Here is a 7376-nt window from a genome sequence, read left to right as displayed (position 1 = left end):
GTACTTGATTGATCAAATCTGGTTATCATACCGTGAACCACCACTCGTAAAACAATGAAAATACAGTTACCAACTACTATGTGGTCTTCACGTTGCTGTTAGTAACCACATTATATCTTTACTATTACTTATCGATATATAACATGCTCTGTCTCATAACATCTATAGCATCTGTCCAAGTTAAAATTCAGTTGTTTTACGTTTTTACCAAGCACAGAATATGAACCCAGTCCAATCCTACAATAGTCTCACTGTGAAAGGTGAAATTAAACTGCCTGGCATTCGAACCCATGTCAGGCATTTGCTTTAACGTCCGTTGCAGACTCTCGTGGCGGCTTGCGTGCATACCCATGGCTTTCAACTATGGTTTAGTAACCAAATCAAGTGCCAAGACAAATACAAATAGCAAACACGCCAACTCTCCATATCAAGTTAACGCAGGTGGGAGGGGAGGAATGTATACCTAAATTCCAAATTTATGTATCCAAAACAATGAAAACATGTTTTAATTTTGAAAATTATGTTTTCTAGACCAAATATGAACTAACCAGAGATTTCAAGGAACCAGTTCGTCATAAGCTAGAACCATCGCATATCACTAACTATTCAAAATTATATTACTAATTTCTAATATTTCAAACTACTAAGGCAAGGGAATGAGTTAATTTTTTGTGGAAGCTAATTTGAGCTCATTTTACTTTCATATATACATACCAATAAGCTGAAAGTTTCAAGAAGGCCTGAAGATGGTCAAAAAGGGTTCTCAAGCCCTCTCTCCTGGCCTACATCCTAGCTACGGACATGACCGTGTTATACTACTCTATGTGAAGATACGTTCCTCAACCAACATAGGACATTTTTTTCGATTACTTACGTAAAGAAAAAATATTTTATGCAACCTATATACACCTTTGAGTAATTTCAAAATGCTCCAAGATTTCAAATGACTTAATCCAACAGTCAATATTGTATGATATTTAAGTTATGAAATGAGAGCTCGGACCACGGTGGCTCAGTGGTAGTGTGGTCACTTCTGACGTGAGGAATTACTCCCTGTTCAATCCTTGTTCCAAGGTTAAGTACCATAAACTCCGTCGGTCCAGACCTACTATGTAAGTGAACCGGTAAAAATGCACTTTAAACAGAACATTCATAGGAACCAATACTAAACCGAGCCCTGCGGGGTGTCTAACCCCGTTCGCTTGCTGTCACTCGCTCAGTTATATTTCCCTTAGTAAGTAACACTGGAGATCTTATATTTGCAGGATTGGGGGAGAAACTAAAAGATACCCAAAATCACTTGTTCTGCTCAAAGTGCACTCTTACCAGTGAACGAAAATTAAGCAAACCTAACCAAAATATATTTATACGTAATTATGCCAGTTTTTTTTTTTTTTCCTTTTTAATAGAACCACTCAATCGTAATAAAATAATCACCCTGACTACTAAGTAATCTTGACTCGCTATCGCTCACTTGGCATTAGTATGTGAATTGAATATTGAGCTTTGATGAAGAAAGTAACCACCCTGGGTACCAACTCTCTTTACTTATATATGCGCACCAGCATTCTAGAACCTTCCCCGTAATTACTGTCAAAGTTGAAGAGCTATTGGGGCTTAACGGAATAAATAGGTCTACACTGTTCCCAAGTGCTTTGTGATGAACAAACACCATGGCCCTTTTTTCCACAGAGTTCTCTCGTTTCCTCCCACTTTCGTTATTCCAACATAATCATTCATTTCATAATCAGTCTCCCTCAGCCCCAGTGCATAATCGTGGGACATTAAACTTAAAAAAAAAAAAAAAAAAAGAAAAGAAAAGAAAGATTAACGTAGTCTACACAAACTGCTACTTCTATAAACATACCTTCATACATTTACGTAAATAAAAAACAAACGAGCTTACGGAATCTCGCAGCACTGAGGTGAAAGTAAAACAAAACTAATTGAAATGTAAAATAGTAGATCTTCTAGTGCAGGAAAACCAACTTACTTGAAATCCTAGGTGAGTGACCACGATCAAAAATGCTTCCACTCTCCTTCTTATACTAATTTTGCACATCAAATGTCAAGCCAAGACGAAGCTAAGTCGCTTCTATGCTACTGAATTCTGGGTATTACAAAAATAATGACAACCCGCCCGCTAATGCTACCAATGAAAAGGATCCACCAGTTAGTAACCCCTACGGGCAATTTTACTATTGGGCAATGGAAATAAAAAAAAAAATGCTTTTTACGTCAAGCAACTGATAGCAGACACTGATATATTACTTGTTTTCTCTGTTGTTTTTTAAACCTTTCAATACCCACGTATTTTTTCTGTAGTGGGACTGGGTTGTTAGTACACAAGATATACATGGAAAGATACAGCAGGCGGCGCGGTGTCTCATTGGTAGAGCGTTCACCTCCGGTGCTTGGGGTCCCTGGTTCGATCCCAGCTCGCGCCGTGTGGACTTTGTGGTGGACAAACACCGTGCTCGTGGGTTTTCTCGGGGTTCTCCCGTTTCCTCCCACTTTCTTCATTCCACCATTTCACTCATTTCTCATTATCACCGTCTCCTTTAGCCTAACCGGCATAACCGTGGGACGTTAAACTTAAAGATTTCATTTCATTTTCAAAGATACAGCAGCGAGGCTACTAGGCTATATTAGACGTAGATCCGTAGCTTTCATTCAAACCACATTAGAGAGCACGGTGGCTCAGTGGTAGATCCTTGTCTCTGTGGCGTGAGGTCCCTTGTTCGATCCTCGACCAAGTAAGTTTGGGGTGGGCAACATCGTGTGCGTGGATTTTCTCGGGGTACTCCTTTCCCTCCAACATTCTCATTCCATCAATTCTTCCATCATCATTCACTTACTTTGATCATCGTCTCCCTTACCCTAGCGGACATAAGTATGGGACGTTAAACTGAAAATTTCATTTCAATTCATTTCATTTCTCAAACCACAGTACCTACCATCGAGAATCAAACCTGTTCTGCATAGGCAGCGAAGTTCTAACTACTTGGCCATGAGGAATCCCATCAGGGGTGTCATTTAGAGAGGGCAGGGAGGGGCAATTGCGCCCCTGAGATTGAGATTTATATAGATTTTATCAATAGAATAGTATTAAATCAGTAAGAAAACGCAAAATTTTACTTATATCAAGAGGTCTTGCCCCCCCCCCCCAAGCAAAATCTGAAATGACGCTCCTGAATCCCATCGATGTATGTTTGGTTTGGTCAACAATATATTTTCCTCCTTTGCTTCTTTCTTTAGTGGTTGAATAATAATAATAATAATAATAATAATAATAATAATAATAATAATAATAATAATAATAATAATAATAATAATAATAATGAGTTTCTTCGTGGTTAAGCGGTTAGCGTACGCGCCTTTGGCATGAGAGACCCGGATTCGATTCTTGGCAGGAGTTCATGTGGTTCGAATTCCACATTAATCAGTAGGTCCCGTCTCATATAGCCTCGCTGCTTAAAGGGACGTTAAACTCAAAATCAACTCAACTCAATAATAATAATAACATACATCCAGAAATGCTTTAGAGGTGGCTGCAAATCGGATGATTAATATGTATGCTTCATATACATAAAACAAAACGTAATAGACGACTAGTTAGCTTCCATGGGCACGTTGTATTACAGAAAGATCAGTATTATAAACGTAATTTGGAAGATGGTATAAATATAAAGAAGGCAACAATGTAATCCTGGTATCTTATGCGTTCATCACAGGGATGATACTGCATTGTAATATATATAGAATATAGGAATAGTCTATAGTTGTTTTAAGACATCGGAGAACTCCAGTATGTGACGTAAAATAAAGTGATAAACAATTCCGCTTTTTTCGCCTGTGATCAGTACTCCAACTAAGATTTTTTTTTTTTTTTTTAAAAAGGTACATTGGAAGCTTGTACGGTGGCGTCAACTGCCGTGTCCCCGTACGAATCCTTCCATTTAACACAATGCTTCTTCACGACTGCCGGGTACGAAGAGTTGCTCGAGACAGTTGTTCTAAAGCTAACGGTGGCGGCGACTGTTTTAGAGGAAGCAACTACAGTTGCCCCGTACAAAAGCTCCAATTTAAGCAATACTTCACAAGCAGTGACATAACTCGGTGGTTGCGTGTTAAAAGGACATTAGAAGAACTAAAACACGTAAATGACGTAATCGAATTTTCCGAAGAAATAAAATAAATTTCGATGATTTTTTCCAAACCAAACTTTGACTTTCCGCTGAATAAAATGAAATGAAATGAAATCTTTAAGTTTAACGCCCCAGGGATATGCCGGTTAGGCTAAAGGAGACGGCAATAATGAGAAATGAGTGAAATGGTGGAATGAAGAAAGTGGGAGGAAACGGGAGAACCCCCGAGAGAAACCAAGAGCACGGTGTTTGTCCACCACAAAGTCCACTCGACGCGAGCTGAGATCGAACCAGGGTCCCCAAGCACCGGAGGTGAACACTCTACCACTGAGCCACCGGCCCCACCCCCGCTGAATAAAGTCGAAGTCACTACTTCAAAAATGAAATGAAATGAAATCTCTAAGTTTTACATCCCACGTTTATGCTGGCTAGGCTAAAGGAGACAGTGATGATGAGAGATGAGTGAAATGGTGGAATGAAGAAAGTGGGTGGAAACGGGAGAACCCCGAGAAAAAACATGCACACGACATTTGTCCACCACAAAGCTCACTTGGCGCGAGTTGGGATCGAACCAAGGACCCCATGTGTCAGAGGTAAAGGCCTTACCACTAACCCATCATGGCCTCTATTAATAAAATTGCAAACTTTTTTTCATGTTATAAGTGTACAGCATACAGTACATATATACATTGTATTATTTATACCTTTTATAAACCATGAGTTGTAAGTAACAGACCGTCTAACGTCGTAAATATATTTCACGTGAATTACTTTTCTATATTGAAAGTATTTATCACGAAAACCTATCAACATAATATTTTCAGATTTGAAACGTCAAAAACTGGAATGTTACGCGCTTACAAGTAGGTCAGATAAGCTAGTAAATTTGCATGCATAGTAAAACTAAGTAAAGTTGACTGATAATAATTTCCGCCCCATCACATTTGGTGCCTTAACTCTCTGTGCTACTCGACTATTTTTACAAATTGATTCCCTCCCTTCACAGTGTTTCACGAAACAAATCTTGGACCCGGTAGAGTTCTCACCTCTGACGCCTTGGGTCCATGGGTCGATTCCAGCTACTGTCAAGTGAGCTTTTGGTGGGCAAACACTGTGTGCGTGATTACTCTTAAGATTCTTCCGTTCCACCCCACTTTCTTTTTGCAACCATTATCACCTATCTCATCATCACCTTGGTGGATAATCGCAGGACGTTAAACAAAAAGCTTTATGTGAAAATATTCTAGCAAAAATGGCTAACAGTCTTTTAGACTACACGAAGACGATATTCGCGCTGAAAACGGTTTCTAAGCAAACATGTTATGAAGTTATGAGATTTACTCTATGTTATAGTAATTCTCCTCCGAGGAAGGGACCGTCTAAAAAGAAATAAATAAACACAACATTTACTTTGTGCACCTTGAAATGTAGAAAAAGTTTATAAGCGCCAATGTTCAAAGAATTCTCAAAATTCAGATTCGCCCATTCTTTCTTCTTAACTAACGGGTTAAAATAGGAAGAGTTGCAACCAGAAGTCACGTTAACATGTTAGTGATTTATTAAGCTTAAAGAGAGTTATACTAAAGTAATCGGTAATTAAAGGAATATTTAATTAATGTTATAGTTAACTATTGTACTTACTCAGGCTTTTGTTTCCTTCCTTTGTTCTTTTTAGCTGTAAACAAACCTAGTTCAGTAAATGACTCTTCTTCTTCTTCTTCTTCTTCTTCACCAATTTAATGCCCGAGGCAACAAATATCGTTGGATAGTTAGTAAATATATGAAGCGTATAATAAATTAATAAGATCGTGTTACGTAGTAAAGTATTAAAAGTATAAAGTAGAAGATATAGAATGAAGGGTGTTACGACCTCCCACGCCGTGACACGATATGCATAAACCGACCCGCAAGAAAACGACAGTTGTTCTTTGTTCAATGACGTCACTCATGATGAAAGAAAGAACTGTCCATGGGCGGTCAGAATCTCACATACAGATGGATGTATGAAATATATAGCTGACGTATATAATATACGTATACATATGTAATATACGGAAGTTTGTTCGATGTCAGACATCCTTCAGCAACATGATGTAATATCTAAGTGAGAAAAAGGCAGTAATTATGTAGTATATGGATAACGTATGCTCCATACAGATTTCCGTACTAAACGTAAGGATTCCATATATTTGTACAACATACCGCTGTCCGGATAACGGATTTTTCTCAGTGTATATGCCAAATTTCAAACTTTCAACTAAAGTGAATAATCCTCACATTCAGCACTTTCTGATTAAATAAATGAAAATATTATAAAAAGGTCCGTTTTCCCCTTCAAGTGAAAAATTTTTGAAAACGTTGAAAGACGAGGGGTGTACTATAATCATTTACGCTTTCTTTTCTCGTTCCAGGTGCAGTGGACTATTGAAGTTGAGAAGGCAGTCACAGGTACCTAAGACCTTCATCTACCGATTGGGAGCTTCATTGGTAACAATGACGGCAACAGCACCCTATGCAGCTCATTACTAACGGACAACATGGAAAGTAATTATGCAGGACAGCGCTGGACGTCGTGGTTTCTGTGGCCGCTGCTGAAATCCATAGGCAATTTGTGGCAGTGATAGTGACAACACCAGATATCATCACCGTGGTAGAGAGGACCTTCAAGAGAACAAATGCATCACATTCTCTGACATGGAGACTGGCATACAGGACTAACTAGAAACACCGTGCATCGCACCGTACACAACCACTTATAATTGAGGCAGGTCAATGCAAGATGTATTCCAAAACTCTTGTCCGCAGAGCAAAAGCAATATCATTTGGACGCGTGCAGGCAAATTTTGCAAAGCCATGATCATGATCCCAAAGATTTCATATTTAGGCTTGTGACTGGTAATGAGACCTGGATCCATTACCATGAACTGACGACGAAGCAGTAGTCTGTGCAGTGGAAATATCATGACAGTCCACCGCCAAAGAAATTTTGAACAACACCTATAGCTTAGAAGCGTATGTCTATAGCTACAGTGCACTGAGAAAAAAAATGTACGTCATCATCATCATAGGTATTCTGCCATTATTGGCAGGTCACTTGCAGCAGCTGAGAAGCTCCCATGCTCCACGGTCCTCCGCTAACCTCTTTGTCTTCACGTATGATCTTTGTGTTTTCATATTATCCATTAATTGTAGTCTCCTTCGCCCCCTCCCTCTCTTTCCTTACACCAT

At 39.0% G+C, this 7376-nt stretch overlaps 1 protein-coding gene across 1 annotated transcript in view; it reads left to right on the top strand.

Moving 5' to 3' along the window:
- The window catches only part of BBS8 (tetratricopeptide repeat protein 8), a 107665-nt gene extending 100710 nt beyond the window's left edge, over positions 1-6955 (top strand). Inside the window, exon 9 of the mRNA XM_081765171.1 lies at positions 6560-6955. The gene's annotated coding sequence lies outside the window, so the exon portion shown is untranslated. The remainder of the gene's footprint in view (positions 1-6559) is intronic.
- The last annotated feature ends 421 nt before the right edge of the window (positions 6956-7376 follow it).

This window comes from Thermobia domestica, chromosome 7 (assembly GCF_964235325.1).
Source record: "Thermobia domestica chromosome 7, izTheDome1.hap1.1, whole genome shotgun sequence".
Taxonomy (NCBI): Eukaryota; Metazoa; Arthropoda; class Insecta; order Zygentoma; family Lepismatidae; genus Thermobia; species Thermobia domestica.
This window is presented reverse-complemented; position numbering and strand designations above follow the sequence as displayed.